The sequence below is a fragment of the Mustelus asterias genome, chromosome 18, assembly GCF_964213995.1.
Source record: "Mustelus asterias chromosome 18, sMusAst1.hap1.1, whole genome shotgun sequence".
Taxonomy (NCBI): domain Eukaryota; kingdom Metazoa; phylum Chordata; class Chondrichthyes; order Carcharhiniformes; family Triakidae; genus Mustelus; species Mustelus asterias.
In genome coordinates, this window is record NC_135818.1 from 85,952,971 (window position 1) to 85,971,485 (window position 18,515).

At 49.9% G+C, this 18,515-nt stretch overlaps 1 pseudogene; it reads right to left on the reverse strand.

Moving 5' to 3' along the window:
- Positions 1-16,328: 16,328 nt before the first annotated feature.
- LOC144507417 (U2 spliceosomal RNA) lies at positions 16,329-16,532 on the reverse strand (annotated as a pseudogene).
- Positions 16,533-18,515: the final 1,983 nt, after the last annotated feature.

An 18,515-nucleotide genomic window follows, 5' to 3' on the forward strand; every position in this document is an offset into this window, starting at 1 on the left:
TCCTGAATCAACCAAAATAACTGAACTTGGACACATTTACCGTGGGGTTTTCTTTAATGGTATCTTTGCGCCCCAGAATCAGAAGTGGCAGGTTTCAAACCCCACTCCAGGCAGTCCCAGTGATGATCAGAACTCTGACTTTCAGCCGAGATGGAAACCTAAGGCCCCATCTCCCTTTTCCGATAATCTCACAGCCGCTATTTGAAAGAAGAGTGGGAGATGACTCTCAGTTGCCTGGAGAATATCCTTCAGCTGCTGGTATTCAGAGGCTGGTAATGCTCACATTGCTGTTTTTTTTGGAGCTTGCGGCGTGAACGTTAGCTGTAGACTTTCCCACATTACAGTTTCAAAAATGCTTCACTGATTGTAAAACACTCCAGGGCACTCTGAGGTTATTAAAGGCGCTATAGAAATGGAAATTCTTTATTCCTATTTCCTTCACCCTCATAATGATGAAAGAAAAACAGTATTTTATGGCCTCGCTTGTCCCAAAACCATAAAATCCTGCCCGAGGTCAACGGACCTTTCCATTGTCTGCCCCTCACCCACTCCAATTCCCGTGGCAAGCGGGAAGGTAAAATTCTGGCCCACATGATTTTCTTAAACATTGTTATTATTTGTTCTTGGACGGTTCTGCCAATCCCCAGTTGCCTTGAGAAGATAGTGGTTGTCCTAGCTCTGTTAAGGCATTAAGAGTTAAACAGTTTGTGTGGGACTGGAGTGTAGAGTAGGGGTGGCAGATTCTGTACTGCGAAGAACATTTCTGGATCAGTTGGGGGTCTTAACAATAATCCCAAGAGATTTCATAGTCATTTCCAACTGGTGCCAGTCCCCAAATGACAAGGTTTATTGGATTAAGTTTCACAATTTGCCACGGTAACACAGCCAGTAAATGACCGTAGTTACCCCGAACTTGAATGTTCCTGCAGGCTGACACAACAGGTAGTGTGGGGGCCACGGCACAGGCCTCAACAGTGGGATTTATAAGAGAAATCCACCCTTAAAGTGACTAACACACCAGACCGTTGTTTAACAGAAAGGGTCACGGGATGGCCCAGAAATTGCTTGAGGCGTGTTATTGCTGCTCATGACATTGCCTTAGAAACTCCTCGATTGAATTACAACCTTGTAACAGACTCCCGGGTATGTGTCACTCTATATTTATTCAATGATCCTAAAGGCAGTAAATGGAGAATAATATGTTTCCGGAGCAGTGAAACCATCTGGCAGTGGGAAGGCCCCTCTGATAAAAATCAACTCAGCTCAGCCAAAGAAAGAAAAAGTGATCTCATAAGTGCCCAGCAACGTACGATGTTGAGGCGACGCTCACAGTCCCGACAGAAGGTAAACGATAGCCCATGGCTCTGGGATATAGAAACTGTTCAGGAAAGTATACCCCATCCACAGCCAACTACGCAAAGGCTGCTTGGAACTCAGAACTCCCGTGTGCTACAAAACTCTTTGCCACCAACAAATTCCCAGATTGTTCTCCCTCAACCATGTCCAAATCACCTTGAGATCCTGAAAATAAAATGGACGCAACATTGGTCACTTTGGACTCCCAACTTTTTCCCAGACAACACATTACCACCACCCTCGATAGATCAAAGAACAAAGAACAAAGAACAATACAGCACAGGAACAGGCCCTTCGGCCCTCCAAGCCCGCGCCGCTCCCCGGTCCAGGATTGAATCCTGAATCCAGGATCCCCACCCAATTTTCCAGCCTATCTACATACCAATATCCTATCCACCGAGCTGTCCCTCACAGCTACGATGCTTTGTTCATTACAACCTATTAACTTACCCCCACCCCCCCATTCCAGACCATGTGATCTCCAGGGAGAGGCGAAAACCCAGAGTGAAAAACCCCAGGGCCAATATGGGGAAAAAAAATCTGGGAAATTCCTCTCCGACCCCCTGAGGCGATCGAAACGAGTCCAGGAGATCACAATGGCCCCGATCGGAAAATGCTTCCCAACCCTAGTCATTTCCACATCCACGAACACCATATGAATCCCCTGCCCCCGAGACAGGTTCCCAACTATCCGCAGTATCACTCTGTACTGACACCAGCAAGATGATCGTAGAATGAAGCCTTGAAACGAGAAACCAGGAACAATTAGCCCGCGCCGCTCCCTGGTCCAAACTAGATCACTCTTTTGTATCCCTCCATTCCCACTCCGTTCATATAGCTGTCTAGATAAGTCTTAAACGTTCCCAGTGTGTCCGCCTCCACCACCTTGCCCGGCAACACATTCCAGGCCCCCACGACCCTCTGTGTGAAATATGTCCTTCTGATATCTGTGTTAAACCTCCCCCCCTTCACCTTGAACCTATGACCCCTCGTGAACGTCACCACCGACCCGGGGAAAAGCTTCCCACCGTTCACCCTATCTATGCCTTTCATAATTTTATACACCTCTATTAAGTCTCCCCTCATCCTCCGTCTTTCCAAGGAGAACAACCCCAGTTTCCCCAATCTCTCCTCATAACCAAGCCCCTCCATACCAGGCAACATCCTGGTAAACCTCCTCTGTACTCTCTCCAAAGCCTCCACGTCCTTCTGGTAGTGTGGCGACCAGAACTGGACGCAGTATTCCAAATGCGGCCGAACCAACGTTCTATACATCTGCAACATCAGACCCCAACTTTTATACTCTATGCCCCGTCCTATAAAGGCAAGCATGCCATATGCCTTCTTCACCACCTTCTCCACCTGTGACGTCACCTTCAAAGATCTGTGGACTTGCACACCCAGGTCCCTCTGCGTCTCTACACCCTTTATGGTTCTTCCATTTATCGTGTAGCTCCTCCCTACATTATTCCCACCAAAATGCATCACTTCGCATTTATCAGGATTGAACTCCATCTGCCATTTCCTTGCCCAAATTTCCAGCCTATCTATATCCTTCTGTAGCCTCTGACAATGTTCCTCACTATCTGCAAGTCCTGCCAGTTTTGTGTCGTCCGCAAACTTACTGATCACCCCAGTTACTCCTTCTTCCAGATCATTTATATAAATCACAAACAGCAGAGGTCCCAATACAGAGCCCTGCGGTACACCACTAGTCACAGGCCTCCAGCCGGAAAAAGACCCTTCCACTACCACCCTCTGTCTTCTATGACCAAGCCAGTTCTCCACCCATCTAGCCACCTCCCCCTTTATCCCATGGGATCCAACCTTTTTCACTAGCCTACCATGAGGGACTTTGTCAAACGCTTTACTAAAGTCCATATAGACAACATCCACGGCCCTTCCTTCGTCAACCATTTTGGTCACTTCTTCAAAAAACACCACCAGGTTCGTGAGGCATGACCTCCCTCTCACAAAACCATGTTGACTATCGTTAATGAGTTTATTCCTTTCTAAATGCGCATACATCCTATCTTTAAGAATCTTCTCCAACAACTTCCCCACCACGGACGTCAAGCTCACCGGCCTATAATTACCCGGGTTATCCTTCCTACCCTTCTTAAATAACGGGACCACATTGGCTATCCTCCAATCCTCTGGGACCTCACCTGTGTCCAGTGACGAGACAAAGATTTGCGTCAGAGGCCCAACTATTTCACCTCTCGTCTCCCTGAGCAGCCTTGGATAGATTCCATCAGGCCCTGGGGATTTGTCAGTCTTTATATTCTCTAACAAACCTAACACTTCCTCCTTTGTAATGGAGATTTTCTCCAACGGTTCAACACTCCCCTCCGAGACACTCCCAGTCAACACATCCCTCTCCTTAGTGAATACCGACGCAAAGTATTCATTTAGGATCTCCCCTACCTCTTTGGGCTCCAAGCATAAGTCCCCACTTTTGTCCCTGAGAGGTCCGATTTTTTCCCTTACAACCCTTTTGTTCCTAACGTATGAATAAAATGCCTTGGGATTCTCCTTAATCCTGTCTGCCCAGAACATTTCGTGACCCCTTTTTGCTCTTCTAATTCCCCGTTTGAGTATTTTCCTACTTTCATTATACTCTTCCAGAGCTCCCTCCGTTTTTAGCTGCTTGGACCTAACATACGCCTCTCTTTTCCTTTTGACCAGTCCCTCAATTTCCCTGGTTATCCACGGTTCTCTAATCCTACCCTTCCTATCCTTCTTTTTTACAGGCACATGCTTGTCCTGTAGCCCTAACAACCATTCCTTAAAAGACTGCCACATACCAGATGTGGATTTACCCTCAAACAGCCTCTCCCAATCAAGAGCTGCCAATTTCTGCCTGATCCCAATAAAGTTAGCCTTCCCCCAATCCAACACCTTACCCTTGGGACACCACTCATCCTTTTCCATCACTATCCTAAAGCTAACAGAATTGTGGTCACTATTTGCCACATGTTCCACGACCAAAACTTTGAAGACCTGACCGGGTTCATTCCCCAGCACCAGGTCCAGTATAGCCCCCTCTCTAGTTGGGCTGTCCACATATTGTTCCAACGAACCCTCCTGTACACATTTTACAAATGCCTCACCATCCAGAGTCCCTGCCCTCAGCGATTTCCAGTCTATACCAGGGAAATTGAAGTCTCCCACTACAACAACCCTATATTTCCTGCACCTATCCAGTATCTCCTGACATATCCATTCTTCCACTTCCCTTGGGCTGTTGGGGGGCCTGTAGTACACCCCCAACATAGTGACTGCGCCTTTCCTGTTTCTAAGCTCCACCCAGAGTGACTCGCTACACGACTCCTCCGAATTGTCCTCCCTCTGCACCGCTGTAATATGCTCTCCAACCAATACCGCTATTCCCCCACCTCTTTTGGCCCCTCCTCTGTCTCGCCTAAAACACTTGTACCCTGGAATATTCAGCTGCCAGTCCTGTCCCTCTTTCAACCAAGTCTCCGTCACCGCAACCACATCCAAATTCCTCGTGCGCATTAAGGCCCCAAGTTCGTCTGTTTTACCTGCTACGCTCCTTGCATTGAAGTATAAGCACTCCAGACCCCCAGGCTCAGTGAGGTCGTCCTCCCCCAGAGTGCTCTTCTTCTTTGCCAGCCTTGTCCCAGCCCCAAGCTCGTCCCCAGCCACCACACTTATAGACCTAATAGTTTGATCCCCACCCCCCTGCCACACTAGTTTAAACCCCCCCGAACTGCATTAGCAAAGCTCCCAGCCAGGATATTTGTGCCCTTCCAACTTAGTTGTGACCCCTCCCTCTTGTACAGGTGCCATCCTCTCCTGAAAACCTCCCATTGGTCTATGAAAATAAAGCCCTCCCTCCTGGACCAGTCCTTTAGCCAGGCATTCATTTGAACCAACTCCCTATTCTTATCCTCACTGGCACGAGGCATTGGGAGCAGCCCAGAGATGGCCACCCTAGTGACCCTACTTTTTAACCTATTTCCCAACTCCCTGAATTGCTCCCTTAGGACCCCCCTACTCTTCCTATCTACGTCATTTCCACCAATGTGTATAATGACATCCGTTTCTTTATCTTCCCCTTTTAAAATGCCTCCTATCCGCTCGGAGACATCCGTGACCCCAGCACCAGGTAGGCAGACTACCATCCTGGAGTCCCGTTCGCCCCCACAGAATCGCCTGTCTGTCCCTCTAACTGACGCATCCCCCACCACTATCGCTCTCCTAACCCCTCTCTTCCCTTTCCGGGCCACAGAGCCTGACTGTGTGCCAGTGACCTGGTCACTGTGTCTTACCCCTGGAGAGGCACACTCCTCCACACTATCTAAAACAATGTACCTGTTTTGGAGTGGGACAACCACAGGTGACCCTTCTTCTAACTGTCCACTCCCCTCCCCTCTCACACCTGTCACCAAGCCCTTCCTATTTTGAGACACCTCTGGAGACCTCCCTTGTACTTTACCCTTCTGCCCTTTACTCCTCCTAACTGTGACCCACGTGTCATTCTCCCGATGCCCCGGTGTAACTAGTTGCCTATAACTGCTGTCAATTTTTCTCCCATTTTCCCTGATTAGGCTAAGGTCAGCGATCTGCAGCTCCAGTTCCCTAACACGGTCTCTCAAGAGCTGCAGTTCCACGCACCTGGCACAGATAGCGTGGATTTTGGGTATTTTACATGAATTTAGATCTTTCTCTGAGCCAGAGGAATATAGGCAGACCGGAAACTTGCCCACAAAACCCTGGCTGATATTTCCAGGGAGGCACGGAGGGAGTGCCGCCCTGTCAGAGGGTCAGTACTGAGGGAGTGCCGCCCTGTCAGAGGGTCAGTACTGAGGGAGTGCCGCCCTGTCAGAGGGTCAGTACTGAGGGAGTGCCGCCCTGTCAGAGGGTCAGTATTGAGGGAGTGCCGCACTGTCAGAGGGTCAGTGCTGAGGGAGTGCCGCACTGTCAGAGGGTCAGTACTGAGGGAGTGCCGCACTGTCAGAGGGTCAGTACTGAGGGAGTGCCGCCCTGTCAGAGGGTCAGTATTGAGGGAGTGCCGCACTGTCAGAGGGTCAGTGCTGAGGGAGTGCCGCACTGTCAGAGGGTCAGTATTGAGGGAGTGCCGCACTGTCAGAGGGTCAGTATTGAGGGAGTGCCGCACTGTCAGAGGGTCAGTACTGAGGGAGTGCCGCCCTGTCAGAGGGTCAGTATTGAGGGAGTGCCGCACTGTCAGAGGGTCAGTGCTGAGGGAGTGCCGCACTGTCAGAGGGTCAGTACTGAGGGAGTGCCGCACTGTCAGAGGGTCAGTACTGAGGGAGTGCCGCCCTGTCAGAGGGTCAGTATTGAGGGAGTGCCGCACTGTCAGAGGGTCAGTGCTGAGGGAGTGCCGCACTGTCAGAGGGTCAGTATTGAGGGAGTGCCGCACTGTCAGAGGGTCAGTATTGAGGGAGTGCCGCACTGTCAGAGGGTCAGTACTGAGGGAGTGCCACACTGTCAGAGGGTCAGTACTGAGGGAGTGTCGCACTGTCAGAGGGTCAGTACTGAGGGAGTGCCGCACTGTCAGAGGGTCAGTACTGAGGGAGTGCCACACTGTCAGAGGGTCAGTGCTGAGGGAGTGCCACACTGTCAGAGGGTCAGTACTGAGGGAGTGCCACACTGTCAGAGGGTCAGTGCTGAGGGAGTGCCACACTGTCAGAGGGTCAGTGCTGAGGGAGTGCCACACTGTCAGAGGGTCAGTGCTGAGGGAGTGCCGCACTGTCAGAGGGTCAGTACTGAGGGAGTGCCACACTGTCAGAGGGTCAGTACTGAGGGAGTGTCGCACTGTCAGAGGGTCAGTACTGAGGGAGTGCCACACTGTCAGAGGGTCAGTGCTGAGGGAGTGCCACACTGTCAGAGGGTCAGTGCTGAGGGAGTGCCACACTGTCAGAGGGTCAGTGCTGAGGGAGTGCCGCACTGTCAGAGGGTCAGTACTGAGGGAGTGCCACACTGTCAGAGGGTCAGTACTGAGGGAGTGCCACACTGTCAGAGGGTCAGTACTGAGGGAGTGCCACACTGTCAGAGGGTCAGTGCTGAGGGAGAGCCGCACTGTCAGAGGGTCAGTACTGAGGGAGTGCCACACTGTCAGAGGGTCAGTACTGAGGGAGTGCCACACTGTCAGAAGGTCAGTGCTGAGGGAGTGCCACACTGTCAGAGGGTCAGTACTGAGGGAGTGCCACACTGTCAGAGGGTCAGTACTGAGGGAGTGCCGCACTGTCAGAGGGTCAGTACTGAGGGAGTGCCGCACTGTCAGAGGGTCAGTACTGAGGGAGTGCCACACTGTCAGAGGGTCAGTACTGAGGGAGTGCCGCACTGTCAGAGGGTCAGTACTGAGGGAGTGCCACACTGTCAGAGGGTCAGTACTGAGGGAGTGCCACACTGTCAGAGGGTCAGTATTGAGGGAGTGCCGCACTGTCAGAGGGTCAGTACTGAGGGAGTGCCACACTGTCAGAGGGTCAGTACTGAGGGAGTGTCGCACTGTCAGAGGGTCAGTACTGAGGGAGTGCCGCACTGTCAGAGGGTCAGTACTGAGGGAGTGCCACACTGTCAGAGGGTCGGTGCTGAGGGAGTGCCACACTGTCAGAGGGTCAGTACTGAGGGAGTGCCACACTGTCAGAGGGTCAGTGCTGAGGGAGTGCCACACTGTCAGAGGGTCAGTGCTGAGGGAGTGCCACACTGTCAGAGGGTCAGTGCTGAGGGAGTGCCGCACTGTCAGAGGGTCAGTACTGAGGGAGTGCCACACTGTCAGAGGGTCAGTACTGAGGGAGTGTCGCACTGTCAGAGGGTCAGTACTGAGGGAGTGCCACACTGTCAGAGGGTCAGTGCTGAGGGAGTGCCACACTGTCAGAGGGTCAGTGCTGAGGGAGTGCCACACTGTCAGAGGGTCAGTGCTGAGGGAGTGCCGCACTGTCAGAGGGTCAGTACTGAGGGAGTGCCACACTGTCAGAGGGTCAGTACTGAGGGAGTGCCACACTGTCAGAGGGTCAGTACTGAGGGAGTGCCACACTGTCAGAGGGTCAGTGCTGAGGGAGTGCCGCACTGTCAGAGGGTCAGTACTGAGGGAGTGCCACACTGTCAGAGGGTCAGTACTGAGGGAGTGCCACACTGTCAGAGGGTCAGTGCTGAGGGAGTGCCACACTGTCAGAGGGTCAGTACTGAGGGAGTGCCACACTGTCAGAGGGTCAGTACTGAGGGAGTGCCGCACTGTCAGAGGGTCAGTACTGAGGGAGTGCCACACTGTCAGAGGGTCAGTACTGAGGGAGTGCCGCACTGTCAGAGGGTCAGTACTGAGGGAGTGCCGCATTGTCAGAGGGTCAGTACTGAGGGAGTGCCGCACTGTCAGAGGGTCAGTACTGAGGGAGTGCCGCACTGTCAGAGGGTCAGTACTGAGAGTGTTTTAAAGTTTTTAAAGTTTATTTATTAGTATCACCAGTAGGCTTACATTAACACTGCAATGAAGTTACTCTGAAAATCCCCTAGTCGCCACACTCCGGCGCCTGTTCGGGTACACTGAGGGAGAATTTAGCACGGCCAATGCACCCTAACCTGCATGTCTTTTGGACTGTGGGAGGAAACCGGAGCACCCGGAGGAAACCCACGCAGACACGGGGAGAACGTGCAGACTCCACACAGACAGTGACCCAAGCCGGGAATTGAACCTGGGTCCCTAGCGCTGTGAGGCAGCAGTGCTAACCACTGTGTCACCGTGATGCCCCACAGACACTGTCAGAGCTGCTGAGATTTCCCAACATTTTCTGTTTTTGTTTCAGATTCCAGCATCTGCGGTATTTTGCTTTTATCTTAGTTACAGATAGAAACTGGCCATTGAGTTCAGACAATGCATGTTGAGATTTATCCTCTACACGACGCCTTACTCACTTCAATCAGTTTTTCATTTCCCTTTCCCTCCTTTTCCCAGATTCACCGAGCCAATCTCAACTTCAATTAATTTCCACAAGACCACTAACTCTCAAAGTCTTGCAACTCTCTGCCCAACAATATCCCTGCTTGCCTCTGTCTAAATTCTCCTGCTTAATCTCATACATGGCATCTCGTTCTAGACCCCTCAACAACTGGAAACAATCTGATTTCTACCTACCCTGTCCCCATCCTTTCATAATTTTAACCACTTCTTTCCTCTGACGTTTATACAACTGTAGTTCAAACTCTTCATGGAGACTTTTTCCCAGCCTCGCTGTCACTTGGGCAGCACGGGTTCGCACTGCTGCCTCTCACCGCCAGGGACCCAGGTTCGATTCCTGGCTTCGGTCACTGTCTGTGTGGAGTTGGTACGTTCACCCCGTGTCTGCGTGGGTTTTCTCCGGGTGCTCCGGTTTCCTCCCACAGTCTGAAAGACGTGCTGGTTAGGTGCAATGACCTGAACAGGCGCCGGAGTGTGGCGACTAGGGGAATTTCACAGTAACTTCATTGCAGTGTTAATGTAAGCCTTACTTGTGACTAATAAATTAACTTTACTTTTGGTTTGAAATCAAAGTTTTCCAATTCAGTAAAATATAAAAAGCTGGCATGTTGCATGAGGATTTCACTCTGCTGGAATAAACCAATTGCATCCCCTTTACTATCGGGGTACAAGCAGAGGTGCCCTCCGGGGGTCAGTATTGGAATCATCTCTCTTCTCAATCTATCTCAATGAGATGAGCTGGTGTACATCGGCACAATATCAAAACCTGCATCTAATACAAACCACAGAGAGCAGGAGAACTTCCAACAACCCACTAGATTGGGCCGAGAGATATTGGGTGGAATTTAATGTGGGGTGATGCAATTTGGGAGGAAGATGGAGAAGAGAGAAAATAAATAGTAAAAGGAAGAGACAAAGAGAGAATTAGGCATTCAGACAGACTAATCTTCAAAAGTGGGAGGAATAAGCTGGAAAAAAGCATGGGGCTCGGAGCTTTTTTAATCTTGTTATCTCAGCAACCTCCTCCAGGCCTATAATGCCTCATACTATCCCACTGACAGTGTAGCATTCCCACAATACTGACCCTTTCAAATGTAATCGCTGTGCAACCAGTCTTTTTAATGCTCCATCCCTGTCATTCTTGTGTCAAGTTGTACACATGTGATGTTTATCACAGGAGAAGGACCGGGCAGCATTTTCCAGGCCGCTGCCCAATCAGGCACCTGCACAGCAAGTCAGGAACGCTACCCACAAGCCCTCCAGATATCCGCGCTTCTCTGATCCTGAACTGGAGACCACCCCTGACTTTAATCATTCCAGTGGAGTTTATGTGACCCCACAACTTGCCTGGGCTTGCAAAATCTCACAAACTGTCCTGGCTGGAGACAATACACATCTCTTTAACCTGTGCTTAACCCTCTCTCCACCCACATTGTCTGTATCTTTAAGACTTGATTACCTGTAAAGACTCGCATTCCAACCATTATTTTGTAAATTGAGTTTGCGTCTTTAGATGCCCTGTTTGTGAACTGAAATCCCACTCACCTGACGAAGGAGCAGCGAGCGCTCCGAAAGCTAGTGGCTTTTGCTACCAAATAAACCTGTTGGACTTTAACCTGGTGTTGTGAGACTTCTTACTGTGCTTAATCATTCCACCATTGGCAGCCCTGCCTTCAGCTGCCTGGGGCCTGGACCCTGGGGCCTGAACTCTGGAGCCTGGACTCTGGAGGCTGGACTCTGGAGCCTGGACTCTGGGGCCTGGACTCTGGGGCCCTGGACTCTGGGGCCTGGACTCTGGAGCCTGGACTCTGGGGCCTGGACTCTGGAGCCTGGACTCTGGAGGCTGGACTCTGGGGCCTGAACTCTGGAGCCTGGACTCTGGAGCCTGGACTCTGGGGCCTGGACTCTGGAGCCTGGACTCTGGAGGCTGGACTCTGGGGCCTGAACTCTGGAGCCTGGACTCTGGAGCCTGGACTCTGGGGCCTGGACTCTGGGGCCCTGGACTCTGGAGCCTGGACTCTGGAGCCTGGACTTTGGGGCCTGGACTTTGGGGCCTGGATTCTGGGCCCTAGATATTGGGGCCTGGACTCTGGGTTCTGGACTCTGGGCGCGGGACTCTGGAATTCGGCACTAACCCTCTCTACCTCTCTTTTCAAGGATGTTCTTTAAAAATAAATTTTCTCCGAGCTTTAAGTCACCTGCCTAAAGTCTCCTCATGGAGCTCGGTGTCGAATTCTGTTTGAAGATCTCCCCTGTGGAGTCCTTGTGACATTTTGCCCCATTAAAAGTTCCAGATTGCAAATGAGTGTTGTTGTTTTCTTTATTTTTTGATAGGATCTGGGTAACACTGTTAAGACCAGCATTGTTACCCACTCCGAACTGCCCTTGAACTGAGTGTCTTTACGGGCCCATTTCAGAGGGGCAGTTAAGAGTTACGCACATTGCTGTGGGTCTGGAGTCACATGTGGGCCGGACCGGGTAAGGACATTAGCGACCCAGATGGGACTTCACAACAGTCGATGATGGTTGTCATGGTCACCATTACTGAGCCTAGCTTTCAATCCGCTGTGAACACAAAAACATGAATTAAAGCAGATAGAGCGGGATTATAGAGTCATCGTGGTTTACAGCATGGAAACAGGCCCTTCGGCCCAACTTGTCCACGCCGCCCAGTTTTCACCACTAAGTTAGTCCCAATTGCCCATATTCCTCTGTACCCATGTTGGGTTCTTGATCATTCCCAGTATTTAACGACAGCCCACAGCCAAACCACCCCCCTTCGCCCCCCCCGCCCCCACCTGCCCCCTGCCCCTAACTGCCCCCCTGACCCCCCACCCCCACCCCCAGCATCACAACCCAGCTGTTAAGTCTCTGCCGTTAACACCTCAGCGAGTGCTACAGCAAGGATAACAATATTTTATTTATTCTTTCACAGGCATGGGCCTCGCCGGCTAGGCCAGCATTTATTGCCCATCCCTAGTTGCCCTTGAGAAGATGGTAGTGAGCTGCCTCCTTGAACCGCTGCAGTCCATGTGGTGTAGGTACATCCATTGCGCTGTTAGGGAGGGAGTTCCAGGATTTTGACTCAGTGACAGTGAAGGAATGGCGATATATTTCCAAGTCAGGATGTTACGTGACTTGGAGGAGAACCTCCAGGTGGTGTGTGCACTATCCACTGCCTTTGTCCTTCTAGATGGTGGAGGTTGTGGGTTTGGAAGGGGCTGACGAACAAACCTTGGTGAGTTGCTGCAGTGCATCTTGTAGAAACAATCTGATTTCTATCACACACTGCTGCCACTGGGTGTCAGTGAGTGGATGAGATTCTAATCAAGCGGGGCTGCTTTATCCTGGCTGGTGTCGAGCCTCTTGAGTGTTGCTGGAGCTCATCCAGGCAAGCGGGGAGTATTCCATCACAATCCACTTGTATCTTGCAGATGGCGGATAGGCTCTGGGAGTCAGGAGGTAAGTAACTCACCACACGAATTCTAGTCTCTGACCTGTTCTGGTAGCCACAGTATTTATATAGTTTGTCCAGTTCAATTGCTGGTCAGTGGTAACCCCAGGATATTGGCAGCAGTGTTGAGATTCAGTGATGGTATTGCCATTGAATGTCAAGGGGAAAAGGTTTGATTCTCTCTTGCTGGAGATGGTCATTGTCTGGCTCTTGCGTGTTGTGAAAGCTACTTGCCAGGTCTTGCTGCATATGAGATGGACAGCTTCAGTATTGGAGGAGTCATGAATGGTGCTGAACATTGTGCAATCATCAGCGAACTAATGTTTTGATGGAAGGATGGTCATTGATGAAGCAGCTGAGGATGGTTGCACTGAGAACACTCCCCTGAGGAACTCCTGCAGTGATGTCCTGGCACTGAGAGCACTGACCTCCAAAAACCACAACCATCTTCCTTTGTACCAGGTATGACTCCAACCAGCGGAGGTTCACCCCCTCCCCGATTTCCATTGTCTCCAGTTTTCCTCGGGCTCTTTGATGTCACACTTGGTCAGATGCTACTGAATGAATGCAAATAAATCTGTTCAGTTGGTGTCAGAGGACATACTCAGGGATAGTGATGGTGGCGTTTGGGATATTATCTGTCAAGTATGATTCCATGAGTGTGACTAAGTCAGGCTGTTGTTGGACTAGTCTGTGGGACAGCTCTCCCAATTTTGGCACAAGCGCCCCCCCAAACGCTAATAAGGAATACTTTGCGGGGTTGTCAGGACTGGGTTCGCTGTTGTTGTTTCTGGCGCCGGATGGTCTATCTGATTTCATTCCATATTGACTTGTTCTTAGCAGTTTGATACGACTGACAGTCTCACTCAGCCATTTCAGAGGCCATTTAAGAGCCGACCACATTACTGTGAGTCTGGAGTCACACGTAGGCCAGACCAGGTAAGGACAGCAGAGTTTTCAATGACCAGAGGTTAATGTTTCAGTGGGGTTTATTTTTCAGAGATTGGTGCATACACGATAGTGAGAGATTATATAACAGAGTGTTTTATAGTCAAAGATTTAGTGTATCAAAATTGTTTACACTGTAAGGTTTAAAGATCAGTTTTAAAATGAGAAATTTAGTATTTCAGAATGTTAAGTAGAGATATAACATGTCAGAGATTATTGCCACAGGAAATATAATACCGCAGAGTTATACAGCAAGTGATTTCATATGTCAGAGACAGTGACAGTAAGAGGTTTAATAAGTCAGTGAGTGTTAAAGTGAGATGTTTAATATATCAGATTATTACAAAGTAATGTTTTATATATCTGAGAGTTAGTGAGAGATTTGTTATTTAAGAGTATTACAATGAAAAGTTTAATACAGCAGATTATTGATATGTGAGTTAATATATTAGAGAGGGTTACAGTGAAAGATTTAATTTTTAAGAGAATCACGATAAAGTGGTTATTCACGGAATCCAGGGAATGTTAGTCTGAGATTCATTATAACACTGTTACAGAGATTTAATACATTAATGTTACATCAGCTTTAATACATCAGAGAGTGAAACAATTGGAGATTTTATACATTAGACTTTGTTACAGTTGACATATCGCAAAATCACAGCATTACGGTGCAGAAGGAGGCCATTTGGCCCATCATGTCTTCACCAGCTCTCCAAAAGAGTATCTTGACTGAGTGTCATTCCTCTGCCTTTCCCCCCTATCCCTGCACATTATAGGGTCAATTCTCCCAAAAAGGTTCTAAGTGCTGAATTTGTGGGAAAACTGGTGTAAATCACGATTGTTTTTTCAGTGGGAGTTCAGGCTCGAATCTCCTGCACTCTGTGCAATGCAGAGGTCACAATCGTGAATATCATTAAAAGCTCAGGGGGCGGGGCCTATTCACGCCAGAGTTTGACAGATCCGGATGTCTGCGCATGCGCAGTGGCCCCGATCTGTCCGCTTGTACTTTGCTGGCCAGCTCAATCGCTGGCAGATCCCCCTGGCAGATCCCCCTGGCAGATCCCCCTCCCCCCACGGGAGGCAAACCACTCCTGGCAGACACCCCACTCCCCGGCAGACCCCCCCCCCCCCCCCCCCGATAGACCCCTCCACACAGGAGGCAGACCCCCCGGCAGACCACTCCCCAGCCCACCCTGATTCCTGGCCTCCCTCCAACCCCAATTGATCCCAATGAACAGTGGCAGTGGAACTCCCCCATGCCTACCGATTGCCCCCTAGGCCCATCCCCCAGCTGGCCCCACCCCCTGGGCTCCTCCCCTTGGCACTGCCCCATGCCCGATGGGCAGTGCCAAGGTGCCCCCTGGGCATGGGCACTTTGCCCCTTGGGCAGTGCCATGGGCACAGGCTGGCACTGCCAGGGTGCCCATGTCCAGAGGGCACCACCCACCTGCCGCCCAACCCCTTGGGGGCCCTGATTGCTCCCACTTCACTTCAACAGGGTCTCCCGCTAGTCCCCCAAAAGTGGGGAGCTAGTCTGAACCCCACTGGAGTGAAATTGTACTGGCAGAGTGAGAGATACTAGTGAGGACGGAGACTTTAGTCCTGGGCCCGATAATCACATTTAAGTAAGATTAAAAATAGATTTAAATCACTTACTTGCTGTTCCCGCTGGTTTCCAGTGTGGTCCCGACTGTGTCGGATATCCAACACTTGGAGATGCGTGCGTGCACCGGGAATGCATGCGCGAATCAGCCCACACGAGATTGGGAAAATCGCCTCCTATATCTTTTCAACTAATCATCTAATGCCTTCTGGAAAGGTAATGTGTTCATATGGTTCCTATAGAATCATAGAATCATAGAATGTACAGCACCGAGACAGGCTCTTCGGCCCAAACTGGTCCATGCTGACCAAAAGGCCCATCTAAGTGTGGTGCCCAGATATTATCAACTGGATAATGGCTGATCTTCTACCTTTACGCCTTAATCCCGCACTATCCCTGTGCCCCTTGATGTCTTTAATATTTAGAAATCTATCAATCCCTGCTTTGAACAAACTCAATGACTGAGCATTCCTAACCCTCCGGGGTAGAGAATTCCAAATCTACCACTCTCTGGCTGAGTAACTTCCTCCTTATCTCAGTCCTAAAGCACCTTATTCTGAAACTGTGCGTGTTGGCTCGAGACCCCACACCCCTCCCAACCCCCCAACCCCCCAACCCAGCAGCCAAGAGGATTCACCATCTCTGCATCATATCAAATCTGTAAGAATTTTGTAAGTTTCAACGAGAATGCCTCTCTTCCCCAATCTCTCCTCATGGGACAATGTCACCAACCCAGGACGGCTGGTGAACCTCTACTGCACTCCCTCTGTGGCAAAACTATCCTTTCTTAGATAAGGGGACCAAAACTGTCCACAATATTTCAGGTGTGTCTCACCACCCCCTTTATATGACTCAGTATCACAACTGGTTTGATGGAACCCTGGGACATATTTTTTTTCATATACTTTTCCAATTCAATCAAATCAAGTCCAATTCAGAGTCTCAACAAGTTGAGACATTTCCGATCCAGGCTGGCAAGACAGGGCGAGCGACCATTTACCCTGCCCTGGGCCTGATCTACATGAGCCAAGCTGATTGGAGGAGGGAAAGCAATTCTTCCTCCAAGGCTTGATCTCATTTGCATCTTAGCCAAAAGGCCGAGACACCGCTTTTAAAAATTGCTTCATATGAAACATATGAAGCTGAAATGTAACCTAATGACCTCAACCAAGCGCAGCATCCTCTTCATACTACACTTGATCTTAGCCAAAAGGCCGAGAAGCGATAGGACATCTTTTTTTATTTCAAAAATATACTTTATTCCAAAAAAAACCTCTCAAATAAAACATTGCAAAATGACAGATCCAAAAGTTATAAACAGTGCAAAAAAAGAATCATTTTTACAGTACAATACAGTGCTTATTTACAAAACATTACATTTCGTTACATTTCATTTCTTAAAACTATATACCTACATCAGAGTTTACTGTGTGCCGTTATTTTTCAGGTTGGCACACAGTTACGCAGGCCGAGAGTATTCTGCAGTTACCCGGCCCTCGGTCTGCCTCGGTTGAGACGCTTTACACGGTGGCCTTTCCCCATTGTGCCTTGGCGGCGGCTGCCCCAAGCTTGAGCGCGTCCCTGAGCACGTAGTCCTGGACCTTGGAATGTGCCAGTCTGCAACACTCGGTCGAGGACAATTCTTTCAGCGATAGGACATATTACTACATTAAGAGTGATATGTAAGTGCAAGTTGTTGTTATCAGTGTTGCAGTGGGAGAGTGTTACAATAGGAGCTTCACTCTTATATTATTACAACCCAAGACTCATGTATCAGATTGTGTTGCAATGAAAGGTTTAACATATTCCTGTTACAGTATGCAATCTTTACAGCAGGGTTAGTGAGAAATATATCTCAGTATATTACAGGGAGAGATTAGAAAGAGGTTTATTATATCAGAGTATTACAATAACAGATTGAAGAGATTGGACATTGTTACAGTGACCTATCAGGGATTAAGTACCCATTGCAGTGAGGGATTTATTATCTCAGGGAGTGCCTTGGAAAGAAGATTTAATATATCAGAGAGTGTCAGAGTGAGGGGTTTAATGTATTGAAGAGTGGTTGGGTGTGAGATGTAATATATCAGAGTTTTACAATAAGGGAAGATTAAACAGAATAAGAATGTACCCATAGGGAGGCTGGAATGGTTAACTATGTGCCATAGACCAAGAGGTCATCTTTGACTGTGAGGTGGCTCTGCTGTTTGACTGTTTGGCTGCATCGCCTCTTATTCTCTGGCGAGGCATCCCTGTTAGGAGTCTACCACAGACGCCAAATAGTGAGCGGGAGAGAGAAGAAGATATATGTAGACACATTTCTGCCTGTAGAAATAAGAGGACAATAATAATGGGAAACTTTAACTATCCCAACTTCAACTGGGTTTCAAACAATATCAGGGGTATTGAGGTTGAAAAATCCATGTACTGTGTCCAGGAAATTCTTTTTAAACAATACGTGATGAGCCCAACGAGAGGAGACGCAATTCTGGATTTAGTCTTGGAAAATGAAGATGGGTAAGTGGGCGACGTGACGGTGGGTGACGTGACAGTGGGCGACGTGACAGTGGGCGACGTGACAGTGGGCGACGTGACAGTGGGCGACGTGACAGTGGGCGACGTGACAGTGGGCGACGTGACAGTGGGCGACGTGACAGTGGGCGACGTGACAGTGGGCGACGTGACAGTGGGTGACGTGACAGTGGGTGACGTGACAGTGGGCGACGTGACAGTAGGTGACGTGACAGTGGGCGACGTGACAGTGGGCGACGTGACAGTGGGTGACGTGACAGTGGGCGACGTGACAGTGGGTGACGTGACAGTGGGTGACGTGACAGTGGGCGACGTGACAGTAGGTGACGTGACGGTGGGTGACGTGACAGTGGGTGACGTGACGGTAGGTGACGTGACGGTGGGTGACGTGACAGTGGGTGACGTGACAGTGGGTGACGTGACAGTGGGTGACGTGACAGTGGGTGACGTGACAGTGGGTGACGTGACAGTGGGCGACGTGACAGTGGGCGACGTGACAGTGGGCGACGTGACAGTGGGTGACGTGACAGTGGGTGACGTGACAGTGGGCGACGTGACAGTAGGTGACGTGACAGTGGGCGACGTGACAGTGGGCGACGTGACAGTGGGTGACGTGACAGTGGGCGACGTGACAGTGGGTGACGTGACAGTGGGTGACGTGACAGTGGGCGACGTGA